The 24,985-nt window shown below is 39.7% G+C and overlaps 1 long non-coding RNA gene and 1 other non-coding gene across 2 annotated transcripts in view; one reads left to right on the plus strand and one right to left on the minus strand.

Moving 5' to 3' along the window:
- The window catches only part of LOC103783941 (uncharacterized), a 413,541-nt gene that overhangs the window by 110,434 nt on the left and 278,122 nt on the right, over nucleotides 1–24,985 (plus strand). The window lies entirely within an intron of this gene.
- LOC112439953 (U8 small nucleolar RNA) lies at nucleotides 22,149–22,281 on the minus strand. The gene has a single exon (XR_003028171.1). It is a non-coding gene; the product is annotated as a U8 small nucleolar RNA (small nucleolar RNA).

The raw sequence follows: 24,985 nt of genomic DNA on the forward strand, positions 1-24,985 counted from the left end.
GGTGCTAGGGGATAAGGTAGAAGAGATGCCTGTGGGTCAGATCATGTGAGGCATTGTAGGCCACATAAAACTCTGAGTTTTATTCTGTGATAGAAAGCCATTAGGAGGTTTTGAGCTTGGAAGTGAAATAATTTGATGTATTTTAAAAGGATTACTCTGGTTGCTGTGTAAAGAAAATGTCATTGGGAGAAAAAGGGAGACAGCAGGGAGACCAATAAGGAGCTTATTACAGAGGTCTGGGAGAGAGATGAGGGCTTAGGGAATACTCGTGTATTTTTGTGGCCTGGTGGGTAGTTATTGGATTGAAGTCTTTGGAGAAAGAGAACAGGAATGAGAAGTGATTTGGCAAAGCCGCTTCACCTCTCTAAGAGTTTCTTATCTTCTGGAATTGGGAAAGCACCACCTGTCCAGCTTATCTCATAGAGCCCTTATAAAAGCTATTGTTGGGGAAGTATTTTGTAGACTCTAACGTACTACATACATGTTAACCTCTGTGATTATTAACTATGTCGGATTCTTTCCTTTTTTGGATTGTCAGCATCCCTATTTTGCTCTAGACTAGAGAGCTCCCTTCCCCCATGGGAAGTTATGCAAACGAATTGCTCTGGGATTTGGATACTGAGTTTTGTGAAACCATGACTAAAGATGGTTAGAGTCCGGTTGTGGTGGTGAGGGTATCTGCCATGTGTATCCCTGGACCTGATTCGAGTTCTTTCTAAGGCTTGGGTTTCCAGATCTCTTTGATTCTGTAAATTACCTCACATCCTGCCAGTGGAGTCAATTTTTATTAAAGATGCCAGAGTTGCTTTCTGTTGCTTATAGCCACGCTGCTCTAAAAGAGATACTTGGGAGATTTACAGGGGATCAGATTTAGCGAGAGACTGGCACCGTCTTGGCATTATTGCCTGCTGCTTTTTTGGTTAGGTTGCGGGTTCCAAGTTAGATTTTCTGAGATGTGGAACACTCTGGGGTGGAGAGGTCAGTTCCATGAGGGGGGAAATTCCCATACAGGGTATAGGAATTGAATGTATTTTTGAAACCATTCTTAGTGGGAAAGAGTCAGACTGTAATAATAAAGCCAAGAATCTCATTAGCCCAACTGAGGAGTAACAGCCATTCTAATAGCATCATTAAATATTGCTGAATAAATAAATCAACGAATAGGTTAATGAATGAGCTGAAGGCATTGGAGTCCTGAATTTTAGTCCCAGCTCTGCCGTAAACTAGTTATGTGAGCCTGAGTAAATCTCTGGGTGTCAGTTTCCCCACCTGTAAAATGGGCTTAGTAAATCTGCCTTACATATTTCACAGGGGTGTGATGTGACTCTGCATGAACAAATGTAAAGGTCAAAGATGAGGGTATGGAAACATGTTAAAGATTGGGGTTACTAAGAAAAGATTTGGGAAAGGAACAGATTTATACCAAAGAGACAGATTTCTACCCAAAATGAAGGGAGTATACAGATAATCCAGAGTGATTTAGAGCCACATTCCACACGTGCAGCTTACTGGCTCTAGAAAGATCAAAAGATACATAAGCAATAACAGGAAGGATAGGTTACAGAAGACTTCTTCAGAATAAAAGCTAAACATAAAGTCAGGCTTTGCTTCTGCTGCTTTGGAGGCTCGGCTTATCACGTCATCAAAGACCTGGCCTGGACATTGGAATGCGAAGACCTGCTTTAACCAAGAAATCTAGATCTCTAGCCTCACCCACAGATTGCCTAAGGAGATGTCTTGTATATGTGTGTGTGGATTCTTGTTACTCTGAGCTTTGGCTAGTTTTTGGCTATAATCTCATTCAGCTTGTGTGTTTCATAACCCACAGGATCTGATGGGAGTGACATGCGGGGCTTTGCAAAATCTAAAACATCATTTGAATGCAAGGCAACTGTTAGAAGGGACTGGTGGGGTATTGGCAAATGTTTAACAACCAGCTTTCCGAAAAAAATTTATAATATTTGCCAATTTCTGTGGTGTAAATAGTCCTGCCATGGCAGATTTTGAACGGCCAATTATTTAACAATCTGCTTGCGAAGTTCCTGAAAATTTAACAATCAGTTCTTGTGAGCCAGTGTAAATCAAATGTGGCTCAACTTACTGAAAGGAACTGAAAGGAAAGAAGAGACAAACTGAGGGGCCTATAAAGATTAAATATATGTCTAATTAGGCAAAATGTGTAGTTTGGAGGGGGCCCTTAAAAATTGTGTGTGTCTTCTTAAAAAAATTCACTTTTAAAGACTAACTGGGGAGAGACAAGATTCATACAGATAAAGTTAAATAAAAATATAAGACATGGACAGAGTGTTACATAATTAATTGCTAAATAGAAACTCTAGTACAGAGGAAGGAAGGTCACAGTCAATTGGGAGCTTTGGCAAGACTCCCTCTGGGAGTGCGGATTGACTATGGTACATGGGGTATGAACAACACCTTCAGAGGGCAGAGGAGGTGAACAGTTTTACCACCCCAGTGCAGTTCTGGGAGGTGGGAGAGGGCCAGTGACGGGGGTAAGAGCCCTCAGAAGGTGGTTCCTCAGGACTCAGAGACCCAATGGAAGGATGTGGCTCACGGGAGGAGAGGAGAGTGATTTCCAGGTAGCTGGTTGTAGTGGATATCTGTTGTTTTGCTATTCAGCTTCCATTCCTCACTTTCTCCCCAATTCTTTGTCTTTGTGGTTTCGATGGGACTCACCCCCACCTCCAGAACACAGGGATGAATTTGTGACTGAGGGCTGGTCAACCGGTGTTCTATTTCTCTGACCACACAGATTGAGTGAGGCCTAGGCATGTGGCGAAGGCACCCACTCCAATGGGTGTGTCTTCTGAGACTTGTTTGGCAGAGATAATCAGGGCTGGAGCTGCTGGTGGCCATCTTGCTACCATGTGGGGAGAGTCTGACTGATAATAAAGTGTACCCACTGGAAACCAAAGAATTTGGACAGACACTGATTCCAGATGATATCATTTAAATACCTGTATTAAACATGCCTGAAGCTAGACTTTTGAGAAAGTCTTTTCACAGCAACATTAAGAAGAATTCTGGAAGCAACATGAAAAGTCAACAATGGGAAATTGGGATAAATTGTATTGTAACCATTTGATGGAATATGATACAGCTATTAATGAAAGAGGATATTGTAAAATTAAAATTAGGGATATATGAAGGTGGTCATAATACAATGATGAAAAGCAGGTTGAATCTGTTTTTATTTTACAGTTTGTGTAATTAATACAGACAGAATCTAAAAGATTAAATATCAAAATATTTACGATGATTAACTCTGAATGGTGTGGTTCTTTTTTCTTTTAGTCTACCTGTATTTTCTAATTTTACTATAACAAATACGAATTAGGAAATAAAAATAAAGACATTATTTATTTTTTATAGAATTATTAAAAAAATTATTAAAAACAAAAGGGGGTGATGAACGAAGGCAACTTATCTGAAATTGATCCCAATTCATCTGTCCTTGTCCTCCACCAGTAAGAAACTTATTAATATTGGCTCCAGTGTCACTGATGGTGTGCCAACACATGGCTCAGGAGGCTAGGGGAGTGTCTGACCACACTCTTGTGTGAGTGAGAATGCTAAGGGAGATGTGTCTGTGTTGGGGTTGGGTGGGTGAAAAGGCCTGCCCTGCTCTGAGTGGCTAAGGGGCCTATGCTGCAATGACTGTGGCCCAAGAGTGAGAAGGAGCAGAGCTGAGCCCAGGTAGCAGGATCCTGGAGTGGGAGCAGGTGGCCTCAGTGCACTGGCCTGTGCTCTTCATGGGAGGGGGCACATTGGGTTTTCTGAGGAGCAGATATAAGTAGACCTGCCCTTTGGCAGTTGAGCAGAGTGATTCCCTTATAACAAAACTGGGCTTCCTTTTGGAAGGAAGGTCAGAGTACTCACACTAAACTAAGCCTTGTGTAGAACATTCTGGAGGGTGCACTTCATGTGTTGGGCACCATGGGAGTGTTTTGCCTGCCCTGCAATAGCCAGATTTCTGGGCAGTCAAGAGGGAGCCCAGGAGTTTCACCTGCTTCAGGTAAGAAGATGCTTGGCTTTTCACATTTTATTCTACAGGGGCCAAGGAAGACCCTGAGAGTTGGGAGTCTGCCACGTATGCAGGAGTGTAGAAAGGTCCTATAATTCTGCTTGTGCCTGGAAAAGTCCCCTGTCAGTTCTAACCTGCAGAACCTTACTATGGTTTTGTTCTGTTCTGTTTTGTTTTTGAGACAGGGTCTTGTTCTGTAACCCAGGAGAGGATGCAGTGGCATGATCACAGCTCACTGCAGCCTCGACCTCAGGCTCAAGTGACCTTCCTGCCTCTGCCTCCTGAGTAGCTGGGATGATAGGTGCACGGCACGAGGCCCCACTAATTTTTAAGTTTTTTTTGTAGAGACAGGGTCTCACTATGTTGTCCAGGCTGATTTCAAACTCTTGGGCTAAAGCTATCCTCCTGCTTTGGCCTCCTAAAGAGCTGGGATTAGTCTCATTTCTTTTCATCTTGACCATCTCAGAACTGATCTCTGTAGGCACTGTATTGCAGTTTCCAGTAGTCACCACAAGAAGCCCAGAACCCAACAAATTCTGTCTCATTTCACTTCTGTGAGGCACCTAGTGCAGTGAAATGTGGTCACAAGGGGCTGGGGAGTTGGTGGGTGGGAAATGGGGAGTTTCTTAACGGCATTGGAGTTTCAGTTTTGCAAGATAAAAAGAGTTCTGAAGATCGGTTGCACAGCAACATGAATGTACTTAACACCACTGAACTGTATGCTTAAAAATGGTTAAGAGGGTAAATTTTATGTTATATGTATTTTAACACTATTAAAAAAGAACAACAAAAAAGTCCAGGACCCAAGGTCTTCTTTCAGGCCCTAGTCACTCATTCCTGTTCGCGTGTATGATTATCAGGCAGCTTCTTACTCCAACCATTCTGGTTCTCTTGACCTTGCTGTATCATTCTCCAGAGCATTTATGACAATCTGACCTCCTGTGTGTATTATTTATTTATTTGCCTGTCTTTCTCCCCTCTCAACTAGAATATTCACTCCATAAGAACAGGGATTTTTTGTTTTGTTTACTGCTGAAATCCCAGCACCCAGAAGAATGCCTGCCACATAGTAGGTGCTCAATGCGTATGTATTGACTGACTGCAGACTGGTAAATTTTGTGTGGATCTGTGTAGGGGATCTTGCAACCTGTTAAGGACACAGCAAAAGGAAGGTAGGGAAAAGCAGTATTAGTCTCACCGTGATCTCTCGATCTCATATAATTAGACATTGCCATCAGAAAATATCTTTGTGTGACATGTTTCATTAAAAAAATCAAATTAACTATCTTAAAGTGTTTGTTTTGAAACATAGCTGGAAAAGAGTAGGGGGAAGGCTTTTCTTTATGAGCCAGTCTATTTCTTGCTACTGGAAGTGTTTCCTTTTTGGGATGCAGGGTACCCCTTCTGCCACCTCATTTTTTATTTCACGACATTATCCCATGGCTGGTTTCCACCTTCAGTTTTTATTAAAAATATATTAACTCTTTTTCTTCATTCACCCCCTCGAACCCATCATTCACTTGTCTCTCGTACATTCTAATGCTTTGAAAATTGCTGCAATCATAGGTAATCTGAAGAATTTTCCCTTACTAGCAGCATAGCCAGGAGCTAATCAGAGGTCTTCATTTACCCGATACAATTTACAGCCTTTGAGGAGCGATTGCTCTATCATTTGCCTCTTTCTGTTTCTCAGCATTGTTTTTTCAGGAACATATTCATTTGGTTTTGTCCTTTTCTTAGGATCTTTTTCTTTAAGACTTGCTGTATCAGCACACACCTGCATGGACTATTTTGTCTGTCTATGTAATTAATTATCTATCAGTTTCATCAAAAGCATTAAATGTTTTTTTTTAGATGACATTGAACTGTTTGATCAATTTAATTAATGAATTCAGTCAAAACAGTCTTAACAACCATCCATGGTGACCTGCCTTGTATTCTGTCTTAAGGAAGTTTACCTTTTCTCCTGACTTTCCTTCATTTTCTTTTGATTCAATTTCTTCCCTTTTCTTTTGTTTCAAACTGATGGAGCTCCTTTGAGATATGGCCTTTTCTTTAGTAATGTAGCAGTTTATATGTTCTAGATTACATTACAGACTCCTGCTACTTGAAGGGAGAACCAGGTTTTTTGTTTGTTTGTTTCCAGCCCTCTGTCTAGTAGAATTCCATGTGCTGAAACGAAACAAATCTTAAATGTATTTATATTATGTTAGTGCAAAAGTAATTGTGGTTTTGCCATTACAAGTAATTTATATTAGATTGGTGCAAAAGTAATTGTGGTTTTTGCTATTACTTTCAATGGCAAAACTGTAATTAGTTTTGCATCAACCTAATATGTGCTATATACGTATACATTCATAAAACATGTTTTTTTAATGCGCTTGGTCTCCAGTTGTTTTTCATATAACCAAGTTAAGGTTGATGGTCCAGTTAGACTCTTACATAATTTACTGTTAATAGATGTTTTTCTTTATCTCTTTTTAAAAACCAGAGTATGAATTGTAAAAAGAGACATTAGTGATATAATCTCTCCCTCAACTCCTATCCTACTTTCACCCTCAAAGAAGTTATTAGCAATTACAAGTCACAATGTAGTATCACATTGTGAGTTTGGAATTATTAAAAATTGTTCAAATGAACTCAAATCAACAGTGGTGATGTTTATAACCATTTCTTTGCCTCTGCTTCTTACGTTCCCCACCCCCATCCCAGATACAAACACAAAACGCATGCCCTATAAATGCTTTCTGGGCATTCCTAAGCATTTCTTTAGTGTGGAATGTGTTATGCATTGTGTCATACATCATATCACAGTAATACCATGGAAGCCTAGTATGATTGGGCATAAAGTGTTTGGATGATTGTTTGTTTCAGTCTGTTCAGGCTGCTATAACAAAAATACCACAGACTGGGTGGCTTATAAACAATAGAAATTCATTTCTCATAATTCTGGAAGCTGGGAAGTAGAAGATCAAGGGGGCAGCAGATTCGGTGTCTGCTAAGGGCCCATTTTCTGGTTCATAGATGGTGGCTTTTCATTGCATGCTCACATGGGGAAAAGGGTGAGCTGGCTTTCTGGGGTCTCTTATAAGGGCACTAATTCTAAATTTATAATGTCTCTATGCTTATGACCTAATCACCTCCTGAAGGCCCCACCTCCTAATACCATCATACTGGTGATCAGATGTCAACATATAAATTTTGGAGGAACACAGATACTCAGACAATACCATTGTTGTTTTGGAGGATTTGATTTAGATAACAAAACCATTTCTTTCTTTTTTAAATGGAAATTTCCAAAATGATAGTCCACACTCTATATCCTAGTAATCAGAATGTAGAAAATATAATTGAAACTTTCCTTAGTGATGTAGGTCATCCATTAAAAGAGTGTTGGTGGACTGTACAGGCAAGTGCTGTCCGAGCTGGGTTTTGATTCTGTCAGAATTCTTAGTAGCACACAACAAAAATGAACTTTGGTTTATTAAGGATAGAGGGTGCTCACAGAAATATATAGAGGACTGGAGACACCCAGTCTTGAGGCTGAACTTCCAGAAAAAATGTCTAAATACCAGCCATAGGCCTGGTCCTATAAGAAAAGTACCATCACTACAGCCACTGAGCACTGGGTAGTACAGTTTTGTTTTTTAAAATTTTAAATTCTTTCTCAGCTATATTAATATATAATCAACAAATAAAAATTATATATATTTATGGTATGTACAACATGATGTTTCGCTCTATGTATACACGGAAATTATTAAATCAAGCTAATTAACATGTCTGTCACCTTACATCCTTGTATTTTTGTGGTGAGAACATTTAAGATCTATTCTCTTAGTAATTTTCAAGTATATAATACATTATTATTAACTACAGTTATCATGTACAGTAGAGCTCCAGAACTTATACATCCTTGCTGGCTGAAACTTTGTGCCCTTTGATCAACATCTTCCCATTTCCTCCCTGTCCCGCCCCTAGTCCCTGGCAACTGCTGTTCTACTTTTTGCTTCTGTGAGTTCAAATTTTTTAAGATTCCACATATAAGTGAGATCATGCAGTATTTGTCTTTCTGTGCCTGGCTTATTTTACTTAGCATAATGTCCTTCAGGTTTATCCATGTTGTTGCAAATGACAGGATTTTCTTCTTTTTTAAGGCTGAATTATATTCCATTGCATATATATGCCCCATTTTCTTTATCCATTCATCTGTCAATGGACATTCATGTTGATTCTATATTTTGGCTGTTGTGAATAATGCTGCAATGAATATGCAAGTACAGATACCTCTTCGACACACTGATTTCATTTCCTTTGGATCTATACTCAGAAGTGGGGTTGCTGGATCATATGGTGGCTCTATTTTAATTTTTTTGAGGAACCTCCACGTTGTTTTCCATAATGGCTGTAGTAATTTACATTCCCACCAACAGTGTACGAGGGTTCTCTTTTTTCTGCATGCTTGCCAACACTTATTTTCCATCTTTGTGATAATAGCCAATCTAACAGGTGTGAGGGAATATCTTCTTGTAGTTTTAATTTGCATTTGTCTGATGATGAGTGTTAAATCAAGTTTAGCTTAAAGTTGCCTCCTTACATATTTTAAGTTCAGCCTAAAGGGTTTTCTGTACACCATGAACTATATAACAAGTGGAGGTGTAACCATACTGTAACCTATACTTGTGCCAATCACTGAGTTTTGGTCAATCACTTGTAGCCAACTGTTCGAACTGTGTTCAAATAAGGCAAATGCCGAACTGTAATCAATCCAGCTGTTTCTGTACCTCACTTTCCTTTTTCTGTCCATAAATCTTCTCCCACCATGTGGCTGCGCTGGAGTCTCTGGGCCCACTCTGGCAAGGAAGGCTGCCCAGTTCATGACTCATTTGTTGCTCAATTAAACTTCTTTAAATTTAATTCAGCTGAAGTTTTTCTTTTATTATTAGTGATGCTAAGCATTTTAAAATATACCTGCTAGTCATTTGTATGTCTTCTTTTGAGAAATGTCTATTCATCTTCTTTGTCTATTTTGTAATCAGGTTGTTTTCTTGCTATTGAGTTGTCTGATATATATATATTTTGGATATTCATCTCTTATCAGGTGTGTGGTTTGCACATATTTTTTCCTGGGCAGTATTAAATGTGGCTTCTGTGCCAGGAGCTTTGCCTTGCAGCTACTGCTGCTGCTGCTAGTATGAGAGAGGGAGGAAAAGAGAGAGAGGAAGAAAAAAGAAAGATTGAAATCGCTTAGTGTGAGAGAATTTTCTCTACCAAGCCTGGTGCGGTTCTTTGATCGGCAGAACCTTTGCTTCGAATGTGCCCACATGGCAAGGGACTATGTAACATTTTCAGCTCCTCTAGGGGTGACTGTCCATCTTCTCCCCACATCAAAACTCAAATAGTATGGAATTCCCCATAGAAAGGGGTTCCTCAGACGCTTCTCAAAAGAAGACATTTATGTGGCCAAGAAACATGAAAAAAAGCTCAACATCACTGATGATTAGAGAAATGCAAAACGAAACCACAGTGAGATACCATCTCATGCCAGTCAAAATGGTGATAATTAAGAAGTCAAGAAACAACACATGCTGGTAAGGTTATGGAGAAAAAAGAATGCTTTTACACTGTTGGTGGGAGTGTAAATTAGTTCACCCATTGTGGAATACCCTGTGGTGATTCTCAAAGACCTAGAGGCAGAAATACCATTTGACCCAGTAATCCCATTACTGAGTATATACCCAAAGGAATAGAAATCATTCTATTATAAAGACACATGCACACGTATGTTCACTGCAGAGCTATTCACAATAGCAATGATACGGAATCAACCCAAATGCTTATCAATGATAGATTGGATAAAGAAAATGTGGCACATATACACCATGAAATACTATGCAGCCATAAAAAGGAACAAGATCATGTCTTTTACAGGAACATGGATGGAGCTAGAAACTGTTATACTCAGCAAACTAATTCAATAACAGAAAACCAAACACGGCATGTTCTCACTTATAAGTGGGAGCTGAATGAGGAAAGCACACTGACATTGGGTCGGGGGAACAACACACACTGGGGCCTCTGGGGTGGGGGTAGGGGGAGGGAGAGCATCAGTAAGAATAGCTAATGAATGATGGACTTAATACCCAGGTGATGGGTTGATCTGTGCAGCAAACCACCATGGCACACATTTACCTATGTCACCTGAACATCTTGTGCATGTACCCCAGAACTTAAAAGTTGAAGAAAAAAAAAAAAAGAAAGGGATTCCTATTGGGAAGCTAAGGTGAACATTAGACTCCCACTTTAGGTTAAATATGTAATATTCCCAGACAAATCTTGACACTTCCTTTCTTGCATATGTTTTTATATGAGCCCAATTCCTCATTTTTTCCTCAAGGAAGTGGAGTGCAGCCTGTGCAATTGCTAACAGCATAATGTAGTTGCCTTTTTGTGGAAGTGATACTGAGTAAAAACTGAAATCTCCTGGGGTGTTTTCTTATCCTCAATAAAAATCTTCAATATTCTTATAATTGAAGTTTGGCTTCTTAGCACTGTTAAAAATATTTTCTTATTTTAGTGCCTAGAGCTACTTGTTTTAGTTTTATGGGTTTTTTTTTTTTTTTTTTTTTGGTTATCTGGTAGAATTTCAGGATATATACCATTAAAGGTGGGTGCTGCTTTTTTTGTGACTACAGACATAATCGGGGATTCTCTCTTCGGCTGAATTTCCTTAACACCAGATAATTATGAGATCTAGAATTCTGGATATGGGTTAATTCAAATTTACCATTGTCTAGTTATTAAGGAGTCAGAATAGCATTTACTGTGTAAATCTGGGCAATTGATGTTTCTGAGTTTCCTTTTTTGACGAATGGAAGTGATTCTTCTCAGGCTGGACTCTCAGGTGTTGGGAGAGTGGCTGAGATGACCGGCAGAGGGGAGAGGTGGAATGGAGGGGGAACCCAGAATTTTCTGACTCCTGGGCTCTGCTGTGCTTTTTACCTCCAAAACCATCATCCAGAAATCAAACCATCTACACTCTTGACTTTCAGCCTTTTTAGTATTTATTGTACCTCCCCAAATTGGCCATTTTTCTGATTTTTAGAAGGATGGATAGTGTATTTTGGTGGGAAGGATGAGAAGGTTAAAAAATATTATCTAAAATTAAAATGCAATATTTTGGAGAGAGAGATCTTTGGTTTAGATCCAAGCTGTAACACTGACTGTGTGAACTTGGGCAAGATATTCAGCCTCTCTGAATTTCAGTATCTTTCTCTGCAAAGTGGGGATAATAATGCTTGTTTTGTAGCCTAAGTAAATGTTGAATCCATTCTTCTATGGAGTTTATTCATGTGCACCAACCCTATCCCCCTTGTGGTGACTTTAATATCTTTTTACAGTGCTGCTGATGGAGGATGCTGTCAATCCAGAGTCTGACAGCTTCTTGCTCCTATGTAAGTCAAATGTCATTCTTGAAATCATAATAAACTTATCAACTTTTTTTGCATAACTTGATGGGGTTATGGAATTATAACTGCTTTGGAAACATTCCAGCCTAGAAGCTATATACCAGAACAAATGAGATCCTGGCCCAGTACCTCCTCCAAGGAATTCATTCTGCTTTTGGAGACTAGCACATGTATTTGCTTTATATTATGTTTCCTAAATTATATTTATTTCTTTATTTTAGAGTAATGCAATAATTTAAAAGAAAGGAGTATCTTGGCTTATTCCCCCTCAAATACCACAGCCTTCTTCATTAGGATGTTTCATTTAAAAAATAGTATTTGTGCATTCCCTGCCAACCTTCCAAAAAATTCACTGCTGGGCAGAGGAAGGGGTTGATAAATAAAAAGTAATTTGTTCATAAAATTTATAAGCCACTGGAAATGAAGGCCCTGGAAGAAAGTGCCAACTCAGCTTTAAGTATGAGATAATAATCAAAACAGCAAATGTACAAGTGCATTATGGTAAGAATAAATCAAATGGCAAGGCTCGATGTGAACAATATGGAAAAAACAACTAAGTGAAGAAATGTCAAATGAAGGATTACCTTTACTGTGGAACTATCTATTCAAATCATAAATTCAGCCCAGGATTTCTGCTTCCTAAAACCTAAGGACTTCTACTGAACAACGACACTGCACCCGCAGCAACCACAACAGAAACAACAAAACCCTTTGTTTTCCTGCTAGCTTCTAGCAGTTTTGTTTCAGAGAGAGAGGCTTTTTCTGTGGACTGTGTCTTTTATTGAAGATTTAACCATAAAAGCAGGGCTCCTGCAAACTCTGCTTAGGGTTGGCAGTATATATCATCAATTAGATATAAGGTTGCTTTTTTTTTTTTTTTTAACCAGCCTTTCCATAAGAGCTTTTGTTGACTATTTCAGTCTTGTTTTCCCAAAGTAAATGTTTCATTGAGTTAGCATGACTTTATTATAATAAAAACTGTATTTTTGTCTTCTGTCCCTTGACATTTATTCCATAGAACTAGTTTTTTCCTGACCCTAATTGAAAGAAAATTTAGGGCAAATTATTGTACATCTCTGACCACTTTTAGTTAACAGTAGGTCTTGCTCTTAGCATGTCGAGGCCAGTGTAATAATACGATCAGTAATTTCATTCAATGTTAATGCTTCTTCTCTTCCCCCAGCTTGGGCCAGCTGAAAGTTGGCCACTGGCACTGGGCAAAAGGAGGCTTGGTTGGCCTCTTCTCTTTTTCTCCAACGTGCATCATACCCTTCCTCCCTCGTCTTCAGAATGAGGCCACCATTTTGGATCATCTTTCAGGGAGAAGGTGGGAGGGGCTCGGGAGAGAGGAGTCCAGCCTCGGAAGGCCTTGGTTGACTAGTGCTGTTGTCAGCTGGCGGCTGAACCTGGGCTGGCAGGCATTTGAAGCCGATTGTCTTGGGGGGCACTTTGGTGGGTTCTTTGGGTACTCCTACCTCTGCGGAGCTCTCACTTGGAATCCGGCACTAAATCTGTTAGTTCTGCCTTACAAATGTCCCCCAAATCCAATCATTTTGTATCTCTCCCACCACTTCCCCTGCTCCAAGACACCCCCAACTCTATCCTGCAGGACTGTGGTGGGTTTCCATGCTTCTGCCTGTGTTCCAGGAGTCTGTTTTACATGCAGGACAGGGATCTTTTCAGCATGTAGTTCAGATCATGTTATTCCTTTGTTCCAGCTGTCTGGTTGTCTCCTGTCTCATGCAGAGCGGAACTCCCAGGCCTCTGAGGGACCACAGGCCCTACACCCTGCCTTGCCCCCGCCCTACATTTCTGACCTCGCCTTTCACCACTCTCACCCTCCTCACTGTCCCAGGACACTGGACACCCCGCTGCCTCAGGGCCTTCCCATTTGCTGTTCCTTCTGCCAGAATTCTTTTCGTCAGATATGTACAAGGCTTATTCCCTCACCTCGTCTAAGCCTTTTTTTTTTTTTTTTTTTTTGTGAGACAGAGTCTTGCTCTGTTGCCCAGGCTGGAGTGCAGTGGCGTCATCTTGGCTCACTGCAACCCCCACCTCCTGGGTTCAAGCAATTCTTCCTGCCTCAGCCTCCCGAGTAGCTGGGAATACAGGTGCCCACCACCACACCAAGCTAATTTTTTTGGTGTTTTTAATAGAGACGGGGTTTTGCCATTTTGGCCAGGCTGGTCTTGAACTCCTGACCTCAGGTGATCTGCCCGCCTTGACCTCCTAAAGTGCTGGGATTACAGGAGTGAGCCATCATGCCCGGCCAAGTCTTTGTGCAAATGTCTCTGCCTTAGTAAGCTTTTCCGTGATCAATCCATTGCAAACTACAAACCCTCCCTCCCCCAGGCCTCTCTCTATTCTCCTTTCATACTTTATTTTTCTCCATAACACATTATATTTTGACCTACTCTATATTTTACTCACATAGTGTTTTTCTCCTCCATTAGTACATACTTAATAAAGGAAGAATCTATCAGTTTTGTTCATTGTTGTATCCCTAGTTCTTAGAACTATGCTTGGCACCTAGTAAGTGCTCAGCAATCCTTTTGAATCAATGAATGAATGTTTACCTGTGTTATTGTAACTCACCTGCATACATAACTAGCTCTCTTTCTCAGCTCTTGAGAGTAAGGTCTAGGAACTGGTCATTTTGTGTTCCCTACATCTCTAGCTCAGTGTCTGGAACAAAACTTATTTTGTTCTCAATGAATATTTATTGAATAAATTAAAGAATGAATAAATCAGGAAAGATTGCTGGAGATGTGGAAAACAAAGAAACAGGAGTAAAGTTTCAAGGCACATAATGTGGTTCAGATATTTCAAGGAGAGGAAACCATGGGATTTAGGTTGGGAAAGGGGGCTGGGGACCTTTGAGGAGCATGGAGTGGAGGGTGGGCCTCAAGTTGCAGTGGGTGGAGGTGACTGAACATAGATGGTAGGATGTGGAGAACTCGGTCCAGAAGAAGCATATGAGGGAATGAAATTGAATTTAGCCTGATGAGAAGATGGTTGGGGGAATACATATATACATATGTGTGTATATATATATCAGCCTACAGGAAAACTGAAGGTGTTTGTAAGCTGAATCTTTAGTGGAGAGAGAGATTAATCAAGACAGGGGATAGATGAGGAATAAGATTTGGGAGGGGGCAGAAGGAGTGTGATCAAGCCAACAAGAGAACTGGTCCTGGGAAGCAGTATGGCTACCTCTTTCTCTGAGGTAGGAGACATTCCCTGGTCTTTGCTTGAATGGACAGGCATGGAGAGAGGGAGGGAGGGAGGGAGAGAGGAAGCCACCTACCTACTATCCATCCATTTGTCTGTGTCTTTCTACTTGTCTAGTCATTCATCCATCTGTTCACCCATCCATCTTTCTATCTATCTATTCATCTCTCTAACATTCCATTTTTCTCAGAATCCAGCCAGGTCCTTCTGATGCTCATCCTCAGAGATGCTGGGGCAGCAGGTAGTATTCTGAGGTGGGGCTTAGGTATAGATAACTTTTCTCCAGGCACTTGCAGCCCTCCATGGCAAGATGGGAGTTTTGTGTCTTTTGAATTGTCCTGCACAGTGATTTCTCTAGCCTAAAGATCACTGAGTCAGATATACACAGTGCATGATGAAAACAACAGCTTTCTAGTATTTAGAAATTAGGCTTTTCAAAGTACCTAAAAATCCAAAATCTGTCAGCTAATTATTTACTTTCACTTAGTTTTCTTTCAGACTTGGCAAGATGATTACAGGTAATTCCCACCTTTCCCTACAATATCCAGCAAAAGAATTGAGAAATGCTGCCCCTCCATCCCCCATAATTACTACCTCTATTTATGAACAATGGAAGGAAACAAAATAAAAAGTAAATGGAAGAAATGAAAAAATAAATTCACTCTGACTTGACACTCTGTCCAGTTAATGAACCCTCCAGAGGAATTGCATTAACATTGGCACCGTGTTTAATGATGGAATAACTCAATATGTGCACTCATTCAGGACATTTATAGATTATTAATTACTCACACACGGTATTCAAGTCATGATCGTAATTACCCAGAGTCTGTCTTTCCTTGCTAACCCAGCATCTTGGACCTGTTTCTTGAATCACCCTCAGGTGCTGAAGGCCTCAGACACAGCTCCGTGACACTCAGAATCATTTTGGCAAAGCCCTCCCTTAGCCTCTGGCTTGGATTGACCTGGCAGATGCCCCATGCTAAGCGCCTGCTTTTATGTACTGATGCTCAGGGCAAAGATGTTATGATGATTATGACACCTCCTGTCATGGTCTAGTCACAGAGGGCCACGGGAAGCAGATTATAGGGACTGATTTATTTCGGAGACTTAGGAGAGATTCTTGCTGCCCTTGCTTCTGAATCTGTGCTTAGAGACAGTTTAAAAATAATGAAGCTGTTAACCAGATCAGAGGTCTGCTGAGCAGATGGTCCAAGAGGGGCCAAGAGTCTCAGCTGATGGTAAACCAGGGTGGAGATTTGGAAACAGGAGCTTCCTTGGGGAAATGTACTTTCATTCCCAGATGTGGAGTAGTTACTTCAGTAGCAATACGGATGACTTAAAGAGGGCCCAATCTCTGACATGACTCAAGGCTCAGGTGTGTGGAGCTTTATACTGCAAGATTTATTTTCACAGTGCTGGCTGAGTTTTTGCCCCAAGCCCAGTGGCTTTGCCTGGGTATGTCTTGAGGAGCCCATTAAGATGGAGCAAGGACTTTGTCTTCATTAAAGAGAACGCAGGATCCCTCTTTCTCTCTCTCTGCAATGTACTGGTATTAGTTTTCTGATTGTAAACATAATATATGCTGATTATAAATCACGAAAATTTTAGACATACAGTAGAAAGTCCTCTTAATTCTACCCCACAGATATAACCACTGTTATGATTTGTTGTATACTTTTCCAGTAGTTTTTCGATGCATCTATAAACACACGTATTAGCACATATGTATCTTTTTTTTAGATAAAATCATACCTACTCTTCTACAAGCTGTTTTAATTTAAAATACTTTTCAGACCTCTTTCTATGCTAATATATAGAGTTACAGTGTTTGTTCTTTCCAAGTGCTTAAGAGTATATGGTTATATGGCTCTGGCACAACTTATTTAATTCGTCATTTAGATTTAATTAAAAAAATTATAAACAATACTGCAATAAGAAATCATATATATTCATTTTTACCTACTTGCTTATTTCCCTTAGATATATTCTAGGAGTTTAACAGCTAGATCAAAAGGAATATTTATGTTTAATTAAAAAATTTTGTTGCACATTATCTAATTCATGACCTCCAAAAAGGTGAACTAGTTTGCACTTCATCAGTAGAGTATTTTTACACCTTTGCCAACTTTGAATATTATCATTCTGTTTAATCTTTGCTAATCTGAAACTGAAAAAGATATTTCATTGTTATTCTAATTTAAATTTCTTTGGCTATTAATCAGGCTAAATACTTTTTAAATATTTTTTTTTGTGGCAATTTGTATTTCTTTTGAAATTGTCCTGTTCATGATTCTTTACTTATTTGGGGGGCAAGAGGAGATTACTTGTCTTTTTAAAATACGGATTTATGGCTGGGCATGGTGGCTTATACCTGTAATCCTAGCGTTTTGGGAGGCCAAGGTAGGAAGATTGCTTAAGCCCAGGAGTTCGAGGCCTGGGCAACATGGCGAAACCCTGTCTCTACAAAAAATATGTAAATTAGCTGGACACAGTGGTGTTCCTGTAGTCCCAGCTACTCGGGAGGCTGAGGTGGGAGGATCACCTGAGTCTGGGGAGGTCGAGGTTGAGTGAGACGTGATGATGTCACTGCACTCCAGCCTGGGTGACAGAGTGAGACCCTGTCTCAAAATAAATGAATGAATAAATAAATAACACTGATTTACAATAACTCTTCATCAGATAGAGATACTAACCTTTTTACTGCTCTTTGTGTACATATTTTCTCCTCAAAATATATTTTGTTGCTGCTTTTATTTTTTTAAAACCAAAGGGTCAATAAAGTTTTACCCATTGCTTTTGGTGTTTAGGTCTCTTTACTTTCTTTTTAATAAAGAACGGCCCCTTAACTTTTGTCTCCAGATAATAGTGACTTTTGAAAGAGACTGTTACTGGCTGGGTGCAGTGGCTCACATCTGTAATCACAGCACTTTGGGAGGCCAAAGCCGGCCGGATCACCTGAGGTCAGGAGTTTGAGACCAGCCTGGCCAACATGGTGAAACCTTGTCTCTACTAAAAATACAAAAAATTATCCAGGTGTGGTGGGGCACACCTGTGGTCCTAGCTACTTGGGAGCCTGAGGCAGGATAACCGCTTTGAACCCGGGAGGTGAAGGTTGCAGTGAGCTGAGATTGCACCACTGCACTGCAGCCTGGACGACAGAGTGAGACTCTGTCTCAAAAAAAAAAAAAAATAAGATCTGTATCATATTAAAGTTTCCTTCTATTTCTAGTTTACCCATAAGTTTAACCCAGGATGGATTCAGAAATTTATCAACTGCATTTTCTGCATTTATCAAAAGACCATTTGATTTTTATTCTATTAATGTAGTGAATTACATTGACATATTTTTTCTAACTACCTATCCTTGAATTCCTAAAATAAATCCTAGGTAAAGGTGTTACATTGTGCTCTTAATGTGTTGTTGGTTCTATTTGTAAATATTATATTTAGGGTGTTTACATATATATGTATTAATAAATGAATTTGACTTTTGGTTCTTTTTTCACTTTCTCAGCTTTTGCTATCAGGGTTGCATTAGCCCTGTGAAATGAGTTCTTGAAAGCATTATATGACTTTTTAAATAAACCCAACATCTGGAAGTTTTGAGGGGAGTTGATTTCACTAATCATTTCAATTTTTTTTCGTAGTAGTAACTTAGAAAATAGTTTTTTTGGCTTTACATTATGGCCATAAGGATATAAATAGTATTATTTTATTAAAAGTAGTCTCCTCCCTATCTGTAGTTAGATGTATGTTTTCATTGCTAATGTAGCGTATGTGTTCTCAAACTTTTTTCTGTTTTGTCAGATTTGTCAGACATCCCTTAATCCTTTTTTTCCCCCCAAAGAACTAGCTCTTGGTTTTACTCGACAATTCTAGTTGTTTTAAACTTCCTAATTCATTGGTTTCTTTTGTTTATTTTGTTGTTCTTTTTCTAGCTTCTGAGTCTAATGCTCCAAAAATATTTATTTTAGACATTTCTTGTTTTAGGAAAAAACCTATTTAGGGATATGATTTTTTTCCTGAGTAAACTTTGGCTACTTCCCATAGAATTTTCTATTTAGTGTTTCAACATGTGTTAATTTTCAAATAATTTATAAATTAAGGTTTTATTTATTCTTTGACACAGACTTATTTAGAACAATGAAGTTTTGAATTTAATTCCATTTTAATCAGTAAATGAACCCTATAAGAACTCTACCATCAGAAACTTACGGAGACATTTTTCTGTGGCCTAGTAAATGATTTCTCTTTATGTATTTTTTTTTTTTGAGATGGAGTCTTACTCTGTTGCCCAGGCTGGAGTGCAGTGGCGTGATCTTGGCTCACTGCAAGCTCCACCTCCCAGGTTCATGCCATTCTCCTGCCTCAGCCTGCCCGGCTAATTTTTTTGTACTTTTAGTAGAGACAGAATTTCACCGTGTTAGCCAGGATGGTCTCTATCTCCTGACCTTGTGATCCACCTGCCTGGGCCTCCCAAAGTGCTGGAATTACAAGTGTGAGCCACCACACCCGGCCTCTCTTTATGTATTTTAAATGAATGTTTCATAAACATTTAAAAAGAATGTGTCTCATTTTTAGAGAGATCATAATTTGCTATGAATTCAAGCTTATAATATGTATTATTCACATCTTTTATATATTTATTTTTGTCATCTTGACACAACAAATTTATTTTTTTTAAAATTTCTTTTTCCTTTTAAAAGAGACAGGGTCTCGCTGTGTTGCCCAGGCTGGTCTTGAACTCCTGGGCTCCAGCGATCCTCCTGCCTTGGCCTCCCAAAGTGCTAGGATTATAGGTGTGAGCCACCACACCTGGCCAACTTTAAAAAAAATTTCTAACACTTCTTTTTACTTTTTGGAGAGAATATAGTAAAAAAATTGAGAGTATTGATGCTAACGCCAGGCTGCCTGGTTTGAATACCAGCTCCACCCTCATGAGTTGACAGACCTTGGACACATTTCCTTAACTGTAAAATCACATCATCTAGTTTACTGGGTTCTTGGGAGGATTATGAGTTGCTATATGCAGTGACCTTGGAATTGTGCTTGACGTGTTGTCATTACTCTCCATGTATCTGCTGCCATGATATTCAGGGTGAAAATGTTCATGGTTGCTATATATTCTGATGAATCTATTGTTTATTAATATAAAACAATTTTCTTTGTCCCATATAGAGCTTTTTGCCTTGAATTCGATTTGAGGTAATATTAATATTGCTATATTGTTTTCTTTTTGTTTATATTTGCCTGCTGTCTTAGTCCCTTCAGGCTGCTACAACAAAATGCCATAAACTAGGTGGCTTATGCACAGCAGAAATTTATTTCTCACATATCTGGAGTCTGGAAATTCCAAGATCAAGTGCTGGCAGATTCAGTGTCTGTAGATGGTCTGCTTCTTGGTTCATAGACAATGCTTTCTCACTGTGTCCTCACATGGTAGAGGTGGAAAGGGGTCTCTCTTGGCTTGCTTTTATAAGAGCCCTAACCCCATTCATGAGGGTTTCACTCTCATGCTCTAATCAACTCTGAAAGGCCCTCACCTCCTAATGCCGTCATCTTGGGGGTTATGATTTTAACATATGAATTTTGGGGGAACACAAATATTCAGACTATAGCACTTGGTCTCTCTTTGGGCATCTGCATGTTTTCAACCTTTCTGCATTATTTTGTGTTACACACATCTCTTGTAAATAGCATATAGATGGACCTTGCCTTAAAAAATGAATTTGAAAGTTCTTTTAATAAGGGAACGTAACCTGTTTACAGTTGTTGAGATTATTGATATTCCTGTCATCTTTGTGTTTTCTGTTAGCTATGTTTCTAGATCTTTTGTCAAGATTGAATCATTGCCCCATGATCTTCTTGTACTAGTAGCTCAGCTTAGATCTTTCTAGGCTGGTACGACCAGAAAGAAGTCTGCTTCTCCTGCTTCAAAGTAAGAAAAACCAGAAGCTAGCCAGGGGGCGTGGTGTCTGTGGTCACATTGTTTTTGAGGATCCTGGTACTGAATTTTCTATTAGCTATCATTCAGTGAGTCCCTAGTATAAGCCAGGTGCTTTTTTAGACTAAAAAAAAATATTGCTTCATTTAACCCTCACAACAGCCCCAGGAGGGAGGTATTAATATTATACTTACAAATAGGGAGGTGAATTAAAGAAATGAGAGTGTGTTCCTGAGGGATTTAAGAAGACATAATTGGTTTTTTTCAGATAGAGTCTCACTCTGTCACCCAGATTGTAGTGCAGTGGCATGATCCTGGCTCACTGCAATCTCCGCCTCCTGGGTTCTAGCGATTCTCCTGCCTCAGCCTCCCAAGTAGCTGGGACCACAGGCACCCACCACCATGCCTGGCTAATTTTTGTATTTTTAATAGAGACTGGGTTTCACCATGTTGGCCAGGCAGCTCTTAAACTTCTGACCTCAAGTGATCCACCTGCCTCAGCCTCCCAAAGTGCTGGGATTACAGGCGTGAGCCATTGTGCCCAGTCGGAAGACATAATTTGAAATGTATAAACTCATTCCCTTACCCTCCATGTATGCATGGGACATGAAGTTGGCTAAGAAGTGGGCTTCTGAGTTGACTTTTACTGAGTTTCTAAATGAATCGGTTGCCAATGCTGTTGGGAACATCGGGCCTTCTTATTCCGGTTCAATCATTTTTTTCATAGTAGCTTAAGTTTCTACTCTAAGTTGATTGTTCTGGAGTAGATAATCCAGAGTTTAGTCATTTTCTTTACTGCTAGAGTAAAAAAAAAGTTTTAATTCAATGGCGTGTCCCATTAACTCAATGGTGTGTATTTAATCCTGTTGGTGTTTTTTGGGGGACTGGGTCTGGAGTTAGGGGGATCTGTGCCTTCTGGTCTCATAGAATCTGAAGAAGGGCAGGCTCATGCATTATCCATCTTTGTATCTCTTGTGCCTCGAAGAACATGTGGTCCATAGTAGGTGTTATCTCTTAAAATGACCTGAGCTCAGGGAGGGGATTTGTCTTATATTCATATTTGAATTATAAGGTTTTAGAAAGAAGCCCATAGAATATAAATCCATTATCTTAAAATTATGCTTTCTGTAACCCCTATAGTACTATGCAATAGAAATTAAGTGTGTTGCATGGACGCTGGGAGGGGAACATCACACACTGGGGCCTGTTGGGGAGTTGGGGTGCTAGGGGAGGGATAGCATTAGGAGAAATACCTAATGTAGATGACGGGGTGATGGGTGCAGGAAACCACCATGGCACATGTATACCTATGTAACAAACCTGCACGTTTTACACATGTATCCAAGAACTTAAAGTATAATTTAAAAAACTTAGAAAAAAAAAGAAAAGTTGGTTGTAACCCACCCAGGGCAAGTGTTTATCAGTCTTCACTTCAATGATCTCCAATGAAATTTTCACTATTAAAAAAAAATTAAGTGTGTTGCAAGTCCTGATTATACAGAGAGATTAATCACGTTTCATGCATCTCCAATTATTATGTTCTATCTGCCCTGCAAAGGGGAAACAGGTAAGGGTTATCCCAGCACTTTGGGAGGCTGAGGTGGGCAGATCACGAGGTCCAGAGATCGAGACCATCCTGGCCAACATGATGAAATCCCATGTCTACTAAAAATACAAAAATTAGCTGAGTGTGGTGGCGTGTACCTGTAATCCCAGCTACTCGGGAGGCTGAGGCAGGAGAATCACTTGAACCCAGGAGGTGGAGGTTGCAGTGAGCTGAGATCATGCCACTGCACTCCAGCCTGGCAACAGAGCGAGACTCTGTTTCAAAATAAAAATAAAATAAAATAAAATAAAATAAAATAAAATGAAATAAAATAATGTTTATTACTTTTTCAGAGCTTATTTTGGACTAAAGCAGCATGTGGTTTCAGTAGGAGAAGGTCTGTGTCACCACGGGAGGGTGGGATGACATTGACGTATGAATGACCGTTTGCACTGGTAATTCCAGTGAGGGCATCCAGCCAATAAAAGTGCTCCTGAGCCAGCTGCTGGGGAGACATATAGCCCTGACCTCACCAGGACTCCATATTTGAAAAAAAAAAAAGCCAAGTGAAAACTCCCAGCTTACATCAGGGAACTACTGCTGCAGCACTTTAATGAGATCCCTAGGTGAATCTGAGTTTTATATGGTCTGTTTGACTTCCACGGATATCTGGCTAGACTTTGATTGATTGTCAGGCTTTTTAAGTAGCATTGATTTTTACTTCTGCAACATTGGGATGATGAGGTCATTGTATTTTGCCGTGTTATTGAAGTTCTTGTTAAAGCAACCTGGAAGTTATGGGCACGTCTAGGCACTGGCTTCCCACTTGCCCTAAGTTGGAGAGGTGGGAAAGTTCAGGTAAGTAAAATGATAAAGGCAAAAAAGAATTCTCTCTGATTGTAAGAGGGAATTTCAGAGTTTTAAGAATCATAATGATAATTGGTAGCTATTAATCATAGCTTATTTCTTTTTATTAGCAATCATTTGTTGAGCATGTAACTACACAGGGCGAGGACTACGTCATAAGCCCTTTGTGTACACATTAACTCTCTTTTTCCTCACTACACTTCTGTGAGGTAGGTGTTATTATCCCCACTTTATAGATGAGAAAATTGAGTCTAACACAGGTAGGCTAGCTTGCTAGAGGTTGTTTAGTCAGTGGAAGAGCTAGGTTTTAGATCAAGCTGTGCCTGACACCAAAGCCTGTGATCGTAACTGCTAGTTTACTGTATGATGGTTGTGTGAATAGCTAGAGGTTTCCTTTAGGTAAGATCAGAAAGGAAAACTTGAGGCTGCTGCATTAGTGACAATCCCTCTCTCATGTATGGACCTGAGTCCTGGGGAAAACTGCAACTAACACAGTGCCCTAGGACATACCATTTAGACTTTCCCCACTTGTAGAAAGAGACCACCTGAACTTCCTTTCTACTTGAGTGAGGCCATGCCCATGAAGGGGCCAGAGAGGGCTTTGAACATTTTGAGATTCCTCCAGCTACCACCTATTGATTAGAGGCTGCCAGGAGCTTTAATCCGATTAGAGTCTGTAAAACCGGTTTCCTCTCTGGCGCCTGACTCAGGTTTCAGAGCAAGGGGAAAAAGTATGACATCACCCCTGCTTGCATCTGTGCTGGGTGGCTAATGAAATTACGTGATGGGCTTGAGGACTATTAAAGTCAATGTTGATCCTTATTATTATTAAGAGTACTTTTAAATTTACTGCACCATGAGGCAGGTTCGAAAGCATCATTTTTCAGAGGTGTATTCATTGCTCTGGATTTTAGCACACAACTCCATGGGATATGGAGAATGCTAGCAGCACAGATAATCGATTTTGAAATCTGCAGGATGAAAGTGCATGTAGCTCCTTTGCTGAAGGGAGGAAAGATTCTGGGATTTTTCCATAATGAGGCATCAGGATGACCTTGGATTAAAAAAGCCTAAAAACAAAACATGTTTGTCAAGGAAAAGTGAAGCACTGCTGTTGCCATTAGCATCAGCAATAGTATATATTTTTTAAAGTTTAAATGCTTAGTATAAAAGAAGAAAGCTCAGTTCAGATTACCAACCATTTACTGAGTATAGAGACTGAACTGGTACCAGGAATACACTATACCAAGGGGAATAAAACTGTGTGTTTTGTTAATCAACATATCTCAAAGGCCCAGCTAAATATCAGGCATGCAGAAATTATTCTCTCTCTCTTTAAATATACATATAAGTATACATATATATGGTGTAAAGTGCATTGATCTTAACTGTACAATTCAATGAATTTACACACACTCACAGCAACAAACACGTGCACACTGTTGAATCATCACTCAAATCAGGTTGTAGACAATTTCCCATATCTCAGAAGGCTCTTTCTTGCCCTTTTACATTTCTGCAGCAGAGATAATCACTACTTTGACTTCTACAGCGACAGACTAGTTTTGTCTATAACTAATACACTTCATATAAATTCATATAAGTTGAATCTTCATATAAATGGAATCACATGATATTATATCTTTTGTATCTGGCTTCTTTTGCTTATCTTTTTATTATTATTATACTTTAAGTTCTTGGATACATGTGCAGAATGTGCAGGCTTGTTACATGGGTATACATGTGCCATGGTGGTTTGCTACATCTATCAGCCCATCATCTACATTAGGTACTTTGTCTAATGCTATCCCTTCCTGTGCCCTCTACCCCCTGACAGGCCCTGGTGTGTGATGTTCCCCTCCCTGTGCCCATACGTTCTCATC

The sequence above is a fragment of the Pan paniscus genome, chromosome 4, assembly GCF_029289425.2.
Source record: "Pan paniscus chromosome 4, NHGRI_mPanPan1-v2.0_pri, whole genome shotgun sequence".
Classification (NCBI taxonomy): Eukaryota; Metazoa; Chordata; class Mammalia; order Primates; family Hominidae; genus Pan; species Pan paniscus.